The following is a 15,718-nucleotide window of genomic DNA, read 5'->3' on the forward strand; positions in this document are numbered from 1 at the left end:
ATAATGAGGGTTTTTATGTAGAGGGTTTCATATATGCTCAAGGCTATATTTCAAGTCAATGAGGGAAAACTGGATTATTCAATACAAACAGCACAGGGATAACTGGCTACCCATAATTTACCAGAGATTTAAAGATCTAAATGGAAAAAATGAAACAATAAAACTGTTAAAAAAAAAAACAAAAACAACTAGGGACTTGCCTGGTGGCTAAGACTCTGTACTTCCAGTGCAGGGGGAGTCTGACTCTTTGTGACCCCATGGACTGCAGCATGCCAGGCTTCCCTGTCCTTCATCTCCTGGAGCTTGCTCAGACTCATGTCCATTGAGTCAGTGATGCCATCCAACCATCTCATCCTCTGTCGTCCCGTTCTCCTGCCTTCAATCTTTCCCAGCGTCAGGGTCTTTTCTAATGAGTTGGCTCTTCTCATCTTATGCTCCAGCAATTCTAAAATATGTCACTTGTAAACGTCCTTTTCCTGTTTGAGGCTCCAATTTCAGATACCACATCGCATTGAGTTGCCATGTTTCCTTAGCATCTTCTAATATATGGCAAGAATCTCCGTCTCGCCTTGTTTCTCAGAACATTGATACTTTTGAAGAGTACTGATCAGGTATTAATATTTTGTGAAATGTTCTTCCATTTGGGTTTGCCTGATGTGTTCTCATGATTAGACTATAAGATTGTCCCCTTCTGTCACCTGCTACATTAAGCTTGAGGATGCTGGAGATGGTGGTTGGACTCTGTCGTGTCCAACTGTTTTTGACCCCATGGCCTGTAGCCCACCAGGCTCATCTGTCCATGGGATTTCCCAGGCAAGAAATACTGGCATGGGTTGCCATTTCCTTCTCCAGAGGATCTTCCCAACCCAGGGATCAAACCCATGTCTCCTGCATTGCAGGCATACTCTTTACCACTGAGCCACTGGGGAAGAACCCTTGAGGATGCTATGCTAATTAAAACAGGCCGGTCACAAGGGGACAGTCACACTGTATGATTCCACTTATGTGAGGTTCCTAGAGAAGTCGCTTTCACAGAGGCAGGAAGTAGAACACTGGTTGGCAAGGGCTGGGGTGGAAAAGGAGAATGGGAATTTGCTGTTTAATGGGTACAGAATTTTGGTTTTGCAAGATTAAAAGAACTCTGGAGATGGATGGTGGTGATGGTTGCACAGCAATGTGAACACGCTTAACACTAACGAACTGGATGCTTTAAAAAGGTTAACATGATAAATTCTGTTATGTGGATTATTTCACAATTTTAAAAAAAGAACAAGGATGGCAATGGATTAAAACACTTCAGATAAATCTCACTTTGGATAAAATGTTAGAGATGCCTAATTAGAGTTGTATATTGCATTTGATCATGGCAATAAAGACAAGTACCAGCATGGGATGCAGTGATTTGGGAACCTGCATACATGGACAGGTCAACTCATGTTATTCTGGAGTGAGTGGAGGCTCTGGCTTGTTAGGGTAGAGAAATCTGACTCTCTTCATTGGAAAGATTTTTAAACTTTTTATACTTAGAAGTCACTGTGATTCTTACTGTCTGTCAGGCTGGTTTTCTCATATGTGCTGGCAAGCCTCACTGGTGATTCAGTATTCAGTAGTGATTAATAAAGGCAAGAGTTAAATTCTAAATCTACATTCTAGCTATTATGACTTTAGGCAAATTGCATAATCTCTTCAAGTTTGTTTCCTCATCTGTAAAGTGGACTGTTGTGAAGATTCAATTATCTACAGTAAGAAAAACAATTAGTATAGCTCCTGGCGTATAGCTGCTATTCAATAAATTACTGTAATTATATATAGCACTGTAAACTACTTCCCTTTAGGACTCTTGTGACTTACAACTCCTATTGCTCTTTTATGATTATAAAAAATCATTCCCAGACACTTGATGTATACATCAAGGTCTCAATAAACATTTGCTAAATAAATGGATGATGTTGAACAAACATCATGTTGAACCAACAATTGGTTCAACAATTGGTCCATTATAACTCCCAGAATATTATCTGTCAATGTTAATCTCATTGTTAGTATAGTTGGGTTTGGTTTAAGTTGCTTTTGCTACTTTACAACTAGTTGAATGGCAGGATGAGGAAGTATCAACATTTTCTACCATTAGAAGGCCAATTTAATTAAATAAACATTTACTGAGGTCTTACTAGAAGGACAGCTACGATCCCTGCTCTTAAGATATTTCAGTGGAGGGTATATATTTGTACATGGTAAGTATAGTACAAGGTAGGATATGATCCATCCAAAGAGCTATAGGAGCACAAAGAAGAGGGACTAATGATCAGCGGACTGTGGGAAAGACCATCCACTGCCCACCCAATTCATCCCAGACAGTATGTCAAGGCTCCAGCCTGGTTCTCCACACACATATCTCGTATATGGATCAAGAGAGGGCAGCAGAGGCCACAGTAGCTGTGTGGTTGAGGCTTCAAGGATCCTGATTTCCCAACTCTCTTTCATGTTAAAATAAGTAATCTAGGGACTTTCTTGGTGGTCCAGGAGTTAAAACTCCATACTTCCACCACAGGGGGTTGTAGGTTCAACCCCTGGTTTGGGAACTAGGATCCTCATGCTGCATGGTACAGGCAAAAAATGTGCCTCCCCCCAAAAAAACTAATATATACCCCTGTCAAATGGCTCCTAATTTAAGGCCTAATCTTTTAAGATCTAAAAGACACACCCAGAATTACCCAAGTTACACTTTAAACCCTGTTTCACTTATTATCCCTAAGTCCCTATAAATTAAGTAGGGTATGTCCGTTTTACACGAGAAAACTATTTTACAAGTTTTCTCTAGCATGTACTGTGGTAGGGCCAGGATCAGAATGTGTGAGACACATTCAATGAACAGATTACCTTTGTTTTACAGAAGTGAAATTATACCAAATAGTTTTCTAAAATACAAGATTTATGCGCAGTTTGGAATTGTAGCTATTCTTTGAATATTCAAACTACTAAATGATTCAAAATGATTAGTATAAGATGGATATATTTTTTAAAATCCTTTAAAATTTACAATAACATTCATGTACCTGTTGAAACAACAAAGCCAAAAGAACCAGTGATCTAACTCTAGTTATTGCAGGTAAGTTCTTGGCATCATTGACAACAGAAGCTAATTATAGTAAAGAAATCAAAAGTGAAGCTGACACTGAGGTGAAGAAAACATGCATTGTTTCGGCGCTGCTTTTTCTGTGCATCCTTAAATTGAAACCAAATGTGGTTTTCAGTGAGGCTACCTCCCCCGCAGGTGGCGCTAGTGGTAAAGAACTCACCTGCCGTTGCAGGAGACATAAGAGAGGCGGGTTCAATACCCGGGTTGGGAAAATCCCCTGGAGGAGGGCACGGCATCCCACTCCAGTGTTCTTGCCTGAAGAATCCATGGACAGAGGTGCCTGGTGGGCTACGGTCCATGGGGTCACAAAGAATCGGACACGGCTGAAACGACTTAGCATGCTGGCAGGATGCTACCTTCAGTTCAACTATTTTTAATTTTCTAACGTCTGAAGTAGAGAAGACTGAAGTTAGCAAACAGGCATTATCTTAATTGTTTTTAAGTGCTTCAAAAACGGTGCTATGTTTCAGATGCTGTTAATTTAGTAACAGTAGACAAATCACAGTGAGGAAACAGGTCAAGAACCTGAGAAGGCTGAATGATAAAATTAAAACATTCAGCACAAGCTCTCTTGTTTAACAGCCTGTGTATGCCTGCCAAGCGTGGTGAGTGTTTATGGTTCACTGGACTGGACTGTATGCCAAACACTTCAAAGAACGTTCCAGAGAGATGGGCTAACTTATTGGAAGTTGAAAGGCTCAAATTCCACAGTTTGTTCTTATTTTTACTTTTAACTTAAAGTTTTTATTATGAAATATTTAGACATTTTATAGGATAACTAATCCAGTTTCCACAAGTCAATGACATAAATTTTTAAAAAGGAGAAAAGAAAAAAGGAGGGAGGAAAAAAGCAATGCCCTGGATTAAAAGAGACTTAAAAGATCTGAGATCGAAATACATGGTGTGGACCAACTATGAAAAGATATTTTTGAGACATCAGAGAAATTTGGTTATATTAATAGAATTGATACTAGATGTTAGCAGTAAATTTTCATGTTTATATTTTATGCTTTGTGGTATGTAGGAAATGTTTATATTTTAGAGCTAGAGAAGATATGTGAAGGGATAAAATTACGTATTTGGGATTTGCTTTTAATTACTTTTAAGGGAGAAGGAAATGGCAACCCACTCCAGTACTCTTGCCTGGAAAATTCCATGGACTGAGGAGCCTGGCGGGCTACAGTCCATGGGGTCACAAAGAGTCAGACACGACTGAGCGACTTCACTTCACTCACTTTAATTACTTCAACAAAGGATGAAAAAAGTGATAGATTAAGTAAATGTCAGCAAACTTAATATTCATTGAGTAATTCCCAAGGTAATGGGAATTTATTATACTCTTCCTTTTCATGAAGTTTAAATCTTTCAAAATAAAATGTTTTTTTAAAAAAACCCTCTAAACTTTAAAGTGGGAAAGGGAGTTTTGGTTATCAATCTCGACCTTCCAGACTTATGAAGAGTCTATGATAGTTATTTGCAAACTGCATAAACAGTTCTTTATAGATGAAGTTACTGTAAGTCTGTTTTATTTGCCATTGTGGTTTTTAAACTCTCTGACAAGAGGGAAAAATAATCTGAGGTCACAAAAACTTTCTTTGTCAAAGATGCCCTGAATGATACCCCTGTATCATGTCTGACTTTCTCTACTCACTCTCCACCTACCAGCTGGAGTTATATTTAAAACTGTAAATACAGGCATCTCAGTCTCTGCTGAAACCCTTCAGTGGATTCCAGTTCCTGGAGTGAAATCAAATGCTCATGGCTCACTAGGCCCATGGGAGCTAGTCCCCGTGTGTCTCTCCTGCCTCCTCTGGGCCACTCACCTGCACTCACTGTACTCCTGCCCCCTTGGCTTCCGTCAGCCCTCCCAATGGCCGAGGTCTGTCCCAGCCCATGACCTTCCCTGAGCTTGTCGTTCCTCTTGGAACATCCTCCCCAACCCATTGTTATCTCCCTAATGGAAACAGTTCTTTCCTCTTTTATCGATTTTCACAGTTGTTTAGGGTTTATAGTTCTGTCTCTTTACCCTACTCTTCTCCATGTGTATTCTGTTTACCACTGTATAGCCAATGACATTCCATTTTTGTTGAATTAGCTAAGAATCATCTTTACTAAGCTTCTAGTCCTGTAACTACCATACGAATCTTGAAATTTAGAGTTGGAATTTTGGAAAAAGGGAGTATGGTGACTATCATCTGAAAAGTTAACTGAAGCTTTGGAGGAATTAGGGTTGAGGGAGCAGGGGGAATTTGAGAGGAAAAATATCAGAGCAGAGCAAGTGATGAGTAGGTTGCAGAGTGAACCTTGCGCAGGGAAGATGATGCCACTGTGGTTCCTGGTGTGTTTGAATTCATGAACTCACATTTCCCTGTGATATTTCTGCTGTTCAGCCAGTGTCCTAACTTCCATCTTAGGTCTCTGCTGTGCACTGAAGCACAGCCCTCACTAATGGGAGGGATCAGGGGCTGGGATTCGGGCAATGACTAGAATCTCTCACTTCTGTGCCAAGGAGGAAGAGTTGGAAGAATACAGGCAAAGATACACAGCTCTAAAATCACAGGGAGATTTCAACCCACTTCTCTAAAAATTGACAGCTTTTGTACACATACAATTTGAACAAGACAGTTAAAAAATATGAGCCAGAGGGGCAAGATAGGGGTAGGGGATTAAGAGGTACAAACTATTAAGTATAAAATACATCAGCTCCAAGGAAATAGTGTACACCACAGGGAATATAGCCAATATTTTATAATAAATTTAAGTGGAGTATAATCCATACAAATATTGAATCACTATGTTATACACCTGAAACTAATATAATTTTATAAATCAATTATACTTCAATAATAAAAATATGAGCTAGTGGGCTTTATTTATAACTGTACAACCAAATGGCTATTTATTAAAATTTTAACACTTTATGGTGCTTATGCTGTGCTAGCCACTGTTTGTAAGTGGTTTCCAGCTATTGGATCATTTGAAGAATTAGAGGGTACACATTCTTTCTCGGGTTATATAGAACATTCATAAAAGTGATCAAGTTCTGGATTACAAAACAAGTCTCAAAATAACAAAAATTCATCTCTAGGTCTAATCATATATAGTAAAATGTTCCCTGACAAAGGTGAGGGAAGGCAAGGAGAGAGGAAAGGAGATGGGTGAGGAATAGGGAGCTCAGCTCTACCTAAATGTTTTATTTGAGAGAAAGCAAGCAAGGAAGGAGAGCTTCCCTGGTGGCTCGGATGGTAAAGAATCTGCTTGCAATGCAGGAGACTTGAGTTCAATCCTTGAATTGGGAAGATCCCCTGGAGAAGAAAATGGCAACCCACTTCAGTATTCTTGCTTGGAGAATTCCACAGACAGAGGAACTTGGAGGGATGGGGTTGCCAAGAGTTGGACATGACTGAGTGACTAACACACACACAAGGAAGGAAAAAGAGGGAGGGAGGGAAATTTATCTTAAATGGCTCAGAAAAAAAAAAAAAAAAAACAACTGCCAATCTAACATAGAAAGACAAGGATAAGCAAATGTGGTAGATATTAACACTTGGGAAACTGTGAAAGGTGCATGGGAATTCTTTGTAATATTCTTCTGGCTTTTCTAAAAGTCTGAAATTAAGTTAAAAAATTTTTAAAAAGTTATAGCAAGTATGGCTATGTCAGTTTATGGGTAAAGGAGTTTCACATGATATCTTTCTTACATGAATTTATAATTAAAAGATAAAAAGAAAACATTTAAACTGGGCATAGCGAATTATTTATAAGAGGAACCCCTCATGTCAGAAGAGACACTGATAGGCCAGGGCAGGCTGTCATCTACCCATAGAAGGCTGCCTTCGAGCCAATGAAACATGGTGCTCTTTGGGGCTCTGTGAGTCCAGAGCCCAGAGCTTGGTTCCCATTCTCCTTTGGAGTTGGTGGCTCAATGCAGGAAACCATCGAGCTGATGCTTAGGCCCTGACTCCACATCCCATTTATCTACAGTTGGCAGATTTTCTCTATGATAGGATAAACTTATTAAATATTTAAACATACCTAGCAACAGCAGCAGCAGGTGAGTCCTCTGGTGGTCCAACGGTTAAGAAAGTGAAAGTTTCAGTCACTCAGTTGTGTCTGACTCTTTGCCACCCATGGACTGTAAAAGCCATGGCATACCAGACTCCTCTGTCCATGGAATTCTCCAGGCAAGAATACTGGAGTGGGTTGCCATTCTCTTCTCCAGGGGATCTTCCTGACCCAGGGACTGGACCCAGGTCTCCCACATTGCAGGCAGATTCTTTACCATCCGAGCCACCAGAGAAGCCCCAATGCAGGGGATGAGGGTTAGATCCCTGGAGAAGTAAGATCCTACATGCTGCAGGGCCACTAAGCCCATGGGGCCACCACTAAGATCCTGCATGCCCCAACTAAGTTCCCATGCAGCCAAATAAATATTAATAAATAAGTATTTTTTAAAAAACCCACACCTAAAATCTACCTACCCATGATTCAGTTTCTGCTCATGTATGCCAACACTGTTCAGCTGGTATCTATAGGACGCTGCTGTAAACAAAGCACTGTACTTTATATAGTAGAAAAGTGTAAAAATAAACACAAGACTTGGCAGATGCTTGCCCCCCAAACCACAATCTGAGAGCAGAAGGAAATGTCCAAGTGTCTATGTGTGCCAGGGCTGTAGGGTCCACTTTCATTTTTGCTGGCTCATTGCATGTTCATACCCAATTCTGTGAAGCAGACTTCATTATTCCTGTTTTACAGATGAGGTTGCCCAGAGAAGTTATTAACTAGCCCCAAGTTGCACAACTACTAAGTGTCAAAGCCAGGAGTTTACCTCAGGTCTGTCTGACTCCAAAGTCCATGCATGCGCTTTCCACACTGCCATGTTTATAAAAGTCACAAAAACATAAATACTGTAAAATTTCATTTACTCCACACTCTTGGGCATGAGTCATGCTGGACAGATGAGTAGGTGAAAATTCATCCTCTAGGAAAAAGGGCATTGCTCCAGACCTTCCTGGTTAGAGCAGAGAATGCTCCAGGAGTCTCTGGGGAAGAGGCTTTTTCTCCCTGTCCTCTTTGTCCTCTTGGGCCTCAGTGGCATTTGAAGCCCAGCACATGGTGTGTGCACGCATGCTAAGTCATTTCAGTTGTGTCCGACTCTTTGTGACCCCATGGACTGTAGCCCACCAGGCTCCTCTCTCCATGGGATTCTCTAGGCAAGAATACTGGAGTGGGTTGCCATTCCCGTTTCCAGGGGATCTTCCTGACCCAGGGATGGAACATGAGTCTCTACATCTCCTGCATTGGCAGTTCTTTACCACTACTGCCACCTGGGAAGCCCCTTAACATATGGTAGCTTAGTGGTAAAGAGTCTGCCTGCAATGCAGGAGAAGCAGGAGGCTGGGGTTAGATCCCTGAGTCAGGAAGATACCCCTGGAGGAGGAAATGGCCATTCACTCCAGTATTCTTGCCTGGAGAATCCCATGGACAGAGGAACCTGGTGGGCTACAGTCCACGGGGTCACAAAGAGTTGGAGACGACTGAAGCGACTTAGCATACATCCACAAAGGTAGATTCACTGGGGGAAGGAGAATGGGGGTGGGATGAGGGGGACAATACTAAGGTTAAGTAACTTCCAAAGTTAGGAAGAAGGAGTTGCATATAGGAGGGTGTGATTTTTTTGTTTGTTTGCTGTTTAAGGTCAGTTATACTGCATTGAAACAGTAACTTATAAGTAAAAAGTGAGTATTTTCCCCCATCATTAGGACACTGATTAAGAATGAGAGTTAGCAGACAGACATTGAAGTCCAGCAACACTACTTTACTAGCTGTTCGAACTTCTGTGTTTTCTCATCTGTAAATGGGAATGACAATACCTATCATCTAGGGGTATTGTTAGGCTTAGGTGAGACAGTATGATTAAGGTGCTTGGTACAGCGCCATATGTATCACCAGGAAGCAATAAAATACTTTTATTTTTACAACATCACTGTAATGGCTGAAGAGTATCCTGTCTCATGGCTGTGCCAGGATTCATTCAACCAGTCCCACATTGTTAAACATTTGGACCATTTTCAATATTATCCATAATATAAACAACAGCAAAAATTTCCTATACATTATGGTAATTTCTTTAGGATTAAATTCTGTAAGTGATGTGGTAAAGCAAAGAATGTCAACCCTGTAAACTTGTGACACACATTATCACATTATCGATCAATATATAGTTTTACCAAGTTAGTCTTTTCTATGTTGAAAGTATCTAGTCAGCTCTTACCAATAGTAAATATCGTCTTAAAAAGAAATATGCTGATGTTGTAGCCCCCCCAAATCATACTGTTATTTTACTCATTAGATGTTTCAATCTCTTCCTTTGTTATATTATAAAGCTCTTGGGTTCTAAATTAATTAAAGTATGAAATTGGCAGTAAAATAGAAAAAAAAATGAAATGGGTAGAAATTTTAACGTAGCATATTACAGACATGGTGTTTTAAAGTCATTTATGAGGGGATGAATTACTCCAATGATGTTCAAAATACTCCCTGGAGCCTCCCAGATAGGGAGGGTGGGAACAGGTATAGGGAGTGTTGACAGTTGGAATAACTCTCATCCTTCCTCATTTCATCCACATTTAACTATTTTACATATTGAACTTATTGGTAAGTTGATCTGAAGGATTCTGGACCTGAAAACAAAACCAAAATCACACTTAATGCAAGGTTTGGGGACAACTGATATTCTGTAATATAAAATAAAGAGATAAATAAAATAAGGTGAATCTTTTGCCCACATCTTATACAAAACCACATTTTTTTTTTTTTTAGGAAAGGAAGAAGTAAAACTTTATTTGCAGATGACATAGGTATACAAAAAATCCTAAGAAAACCACTTAAAAACTTAAAACTAATAAATAAGTTCAGTGAGGTTACATGATACAAGATTAATATATAAAAATCGTATTGAATAATACAAACAATTAAATTAAGAAAACAATTCTATATACAAGAATATCAAAAAGAACAAAATACTTAGGAATGATTAACAAAGAAGTGCAAGACTTGTACATTGAAACTAGAAAACATCACTGAAAGGAATTAAATGCAAAGGCATCTGTCTTTCTGTGTTAGAATATTTAACATTGTTAAGATGGCTCCTGCTGCTAAGTCACTTCGGTCGTGTCCGACTCTGTGTGACCCCATGGACTGCAGCCTACCAGACTCCTCCATCCATGGGATTCTCCAGGCAAGAGTACTGGAGTGGGGTGCCATTGCCTTCTCCGGTTAAGATGGCAGTACTCCCCAAATTGACCTACAGACTCAACATAAACTTGATCAGAATCTTAGCAGCTTTTTTTTTCCCAGCAGAAATTGACCAGCTGATTCTAAAATTCATATGAAAATTCAAGGTACACAGAATAACCAGAATAATTTTTAAAAAGAAGAAATAGAATTGAAAATATATAAATAAACTCTTACATTTATGTTCAGTTGGTTTTCAACAAGAACACCAAAGCAATTCAATAATGCAAGAAAAATGTTTTTAGCAAGTTATGCTAGGGCAACTGGATATCCACATATGAAAGAATGAAGTTGGACCCTTACCTTTTGTGAGATACAAATGAACTCAAGACGCTTCATAGACCTACATGTAAATGTGGCAACTACAAAACCTTTAGGACTTCCCTGTAGCTCAAGTGGTAAAGAATCTGCCTATGATGCAGGAGACCAGGGTTCAATCCCTGGGTCAGGAAGATCCTCTGGAGAAGGGCTTGGGAATCCACTCCAGTATTCTTGCCTGGAGAATTCCATGGACAGAGAAGCCTGGTGGGCTACATATAGTCCGTGGGATCGCAAAGAGTCAGACTTGACCGAGTGGCTAACACACACACACACACACAAGCTTTAGAAGAAAACATAGCAGTTAATCTTTACAACCCTGCATTAGACAAAGTTTTTTATATATGACAACAAAAGCATAAACACCAAAAGAAAATACAGATGAATTAAATTTTATCAAAATCTAAAAACTTTTGTGCTGCAAATAGTACCATCCAGAAAATGAAAAGACAATTCACAGACTGGGAGGAAATATTTGCAAGTCATATGTTTAATAAGGGTTCAGTATTTGCATATATAAAGAACACTTACAACTCAACAACAAAAAGATAAACAACTCAATTAAAAATAGGCAAAGGGTTTGAATAGCTGTTTCTCTAAAGAAGATAAACAAATGGCCAACAAGCACTGGAAGATGCTCGATGTCACCAGTCATTAGAGAAACACAAATTAAAATCCAGATGAGAGACTACTTCATACCCACTAAGATGGCTATAATAAAAAAAAAGAAAATAATAACATTGGTGAGGACGTGGAGAAATAGAAACCTTTATACACTGCTGGTGGAAATGTGAAATAGTGCTGTCATTGGAAAACAGTTTGGTGGTTTCTCACAAAGTTAAACATAGGATTACCAATTTCATACCTTAGTATACACACAAAATGACTAAAACTAAACTCAAAGAAATGCTTGTACCAGGATTTTCATAGCAGCAGTCTTTGTGGCAATCAAAAGATCAATCAACTGATGAATTAATAAATAAAATGTTGTACAAGCATCATTTTATCACCCCAAAAGAAACCACATGTACATCAGCTGTCACTCCCCATTCCATTTCCCTAACCCCCACCTTGGCCTCTGGCAACCACTAATCTACTTTCTGTCTCTACAAATTTGCCTATTCTAGGCATTTCATATAAATGAAATCATACAACATGTGACTGGCTTCTTTCACTTAGCATAATGTTTTTCAAGGTTCACCCACATTACGGTATGAATTAATTTCTTTAATTGCAAAACCACATATTAACTAGAGTATAACGTTAAATGGAAAAAGCCTCCATATCCTAGCAGAAAATATGGGCAAGCAGTTGACTCTTTTTCAAGCACCCAGATAAAGGTAGACCATAATGAGAGGCGAACTCTGTCTGTGTTGGTTTTTCCTAAAGAGTGTGCCTCTGACACAGATTCAAACTGGTTTTGCAGCCAAAGAAGTGTAGAAACACTCCATGTCAATAATAGGGTCTGGGTGGCTTAGGCCATTACTTCTTTCACCATCCCCAAAACACCCTTGAAATATACACTCTGAAGAAAACAAACCAAAAAAAGTAAATAAATAAAACTGCAAAGAAAGTAAGTGTAACTTAGGATCTTGGGCTGCCAGCAGACTCTGGTCACTAAGCCCTTCTCTCCCTAGGCGTTCAGAGCTGTCAGCACTGCTCTCTGGAAAGAGTAACGTTGTCATCAGCTTAGAAAGGCTCTGAGAAGTTCTTCAGCAGAAAAAAGACAGTTTACTCAACCTTTCCTCAACGTATCTGACCGTAGAACCCTTCCCTGGACAATACCTACTAATAGCCATAGAATTTGGGGAGCACACCTTAGCAAATGCCAGACTATTTGAAAATAAATGTTCAAATGGGAAAATGCTGGCTGAGGTGTCCTGTCAGGGATATGCTATCCACTTAATCACTGTCTCCACGTTGAGATTTGCTGACATCTAGTGCCGATGCTTTAATTTAGGACATGCACGTAATTTCTTCAATATACTGCTGCTCACTGACATAAAAGCCCCCTCCTGCAGACTGCCTTGGATTTAACTTCTTGCCCATCACCATTATGATGCATTTATATCTTGGAATATTATGAATTTACATACATGATTCACTGGGCTAAAAATGTGTATTGGCTTATACTTTGGCTCTTCCCTTGCCTTTTAAAATATGTCTTATGAACTATACATACAAAAACTGTGTCAAGTACTTCTTGCTCTAACTTTTTGTTCATGAACGGCACGACTGTGTTTAGGGCATAGAGCTAGAAGGTTCGGAGAGAGGTCTGACGATTCTAGAAAAACTCAAAATTATTCCCGGAATGAAGATACAAGTTTTTATTTTAGTAAATTCTTGAACTTTCTTTTACCCTTCAGGTTCTAAATTGAGGGAAAAGAAAAAGAAAGAAGAGGAAACCGTAATATAACCACAGTGATGAGTATTCTCCTGCCCCAGGACAATGGTTACTCGGTCCATCCATTTAAAATTAATGTCAATGAAAATTGTAAAATGTTAGGTTTGTGAGTATAAGACTCAACTTATGATCCACATTATATGTGTCTCTGTATGTTTAATAATGGCAGTGCAAATGATACCTGTTTACACAAAATATTAATAACTTCCAAGATTTTTGCTGTTAGTTCAAGATAATCAGATTTCATATTTTCATAAGAATTCTGGTACAAAATCCTGGAATGTCAATTTCAATTGAGTATCACTTAATAACTCTGTAAAGCAGTCTTATTCACTATAGATAGGGTTAGTATTTTTGAGTGTTTGTAATCTGGATTATGGAGAAGGCAATGGCACTCCACTCCAGTACTCTTGCCTGGAAAATTGGACACGACTGAGCGACTTCACTTTCACTTTTCACTTTCGAGCATTGGAGAAGGAAATGGCAACCCACCCAGTGTTCTTGCCTAGAGAATCCCAGGGACAGGGGAGCCTGGTGAGCTACCGTCTATGGGGTCGCACAGAGTCGGACACAACTGAAGTGACTTAGCAGCAGTAGCAGCAATCTGGATTAAATAATATTTAATCTAATTTTGAGGTTTCCCAGTTGGCGCAGTGGTAAAGAATCTGTCTGTCAATGTAGGACCACAAGGGTTAGATCCCTGGGTCGGAAAGAGCCCCTGGAGAAGGAAATGGCAACCCACTCCAGTATTCTTGCCTGGGAAATCCCATGGACAGAGCAGCCTGGAGAGCTACAGTAAATGGGATCACACAGAGTTGGGCACAATTTAGAGACTACCCAACACAATTTAATTATTGCTGGGAACCAAAGAGCAATTTCTGTGTGTTTAACTGGTTCACTCACAGCTAAAGTTTTTTTGAATATAAGCACGTTTGTGTGTTTTGTGCAATTTCTGCTTCTAACTGGACTATGGCATTGACAGTTAACATGCTGGTTCTTTTGTTGAGGTTTCTCTGTGACGTATGATGACTCAACTCTCAAAATTACATGAAATCTGTATTCACACACTTTGTCAGGATGTCCTTTGGTGTTCATCGGATCCAAACAAAACCCTAACTCAGTGTGAACTCAGCACTCGAAATTTCATGTTTTAAAGTGCTCATCTAGAAAAATCATAATATTACTTAGTATTGAAATGATAACACAAATTTTTTTAAATTTTGTAGAGAATTTGTGGGTTTTCTATGAACACATACTTGGATCTCAGGCTGAGAAAGTGCCATGGATGATAACCATTCATTCATTCAACAGTATTTATTGAGGCTATTGTGTGCCTGGTACTGGGAATCCAACAATCAACAAACTGCCGGCCCTTATGAACAGGCTTACAGTCTGATGGGGAAAGAGGACAATAGACAAGTAATTATATAATTTCAGATAGTGATTCGTGCTGTAAAGAAAGTGCAAGGGATAATGGAATGGACAGTGACAAGGACAGAAGTGCTGTTGAAGAGAGGTGGCACGAATGGCATCTTTTTGGAGCTGACATTTGAGCAGATACCTAAATGAATATTGTCTGGGAAGGTTTAGAAGAAGAGCAAATGTAAAAGCCTTGAGATAGGAATGCACTTGGAGTGTTTGTTGAGGATCAATAAGATGGCCGGTTGGGCTTCCCAGGTGGCTCAGTGATAAAGAATCTGCCTGGGACACGACTGAGCAACTTCACTTTCACTTTTCACCTTCATGCATTGGAGAAGGAAATGGCAACCCACTCCAGTGTTCTTGCCTGGAGAATCCCAGGGATGGGGGAGCCTGGTGGGCTGCCGTCTATGGGGTTGCACAGAGTTGGACACGACTGAAGCAACTTAGCAGCAGCAGCAGCAGCAGCAGCCAACGCAGGAGACACGGGTTCGATCCCTGGGTTGGGAAGATCCCCTGGAGAAGGAAATGGCAACCCACTCCAGTATTTTTGCCTGGGAAATCCCATGGATAGAGGAGCCTGGCGGGTTACAGTCCATGGGGTCACAAATGAGTCAGACACTACTTAGTGACTAAACAACAACAAAAATGGCCAGTGTGGCTGAATCACAAGCCAGGGAAATAACGTCAGAGAAGTAGCCAGGGGTCAGATCACACAAGGTCTTATTATGTCGCAGTAATGACTTTGGGGGCTGCTGGGGAAAGAACTGGGATTGCAGAAGGCATGCTTGAGATAGACAAGAGGTAGAACTCCTGTCTCAGAAAATCTTTTGTTTTCCCCCTTCTAAAAATCAACTTTATTGATTTACATACAACAAAATGTCCCCATGTTAAGGGCACAATCAGATAAGTTTTGGCAAATGTATATATCCATGCCACCATTACCATAATCAAGATGAAGACTATTTACAGTATCCCCCAAAGTTCCCTTGTTCTCTTTTGCAGTCAGGGCTCATCCCCTGACCCCCACCAGAGCCAAGAACTCACTGGCCTTGGGGGACTCATTATTTTTAGTGTGGGCTTTAAGGACCTAGATCTGGGCTGCCCAATATGGTAGCCACTAGCCGAATGTGCAGATG

The sequence above is a fragment of the Bos mutus genome, chromosome 14 (genome assembly GCF_027580195.1).
Source record: "Bos mutus isolate GX-2022 chromosome 14, NWIPB_WYAK_1.1, whole genome shotgun sequence".
NCBI classification, from domain to species: Eukaryota; Metazoa; Chordata; class Mammalia; order Artiodactyla; family Bovidae; genus Bos; species Bos mutus.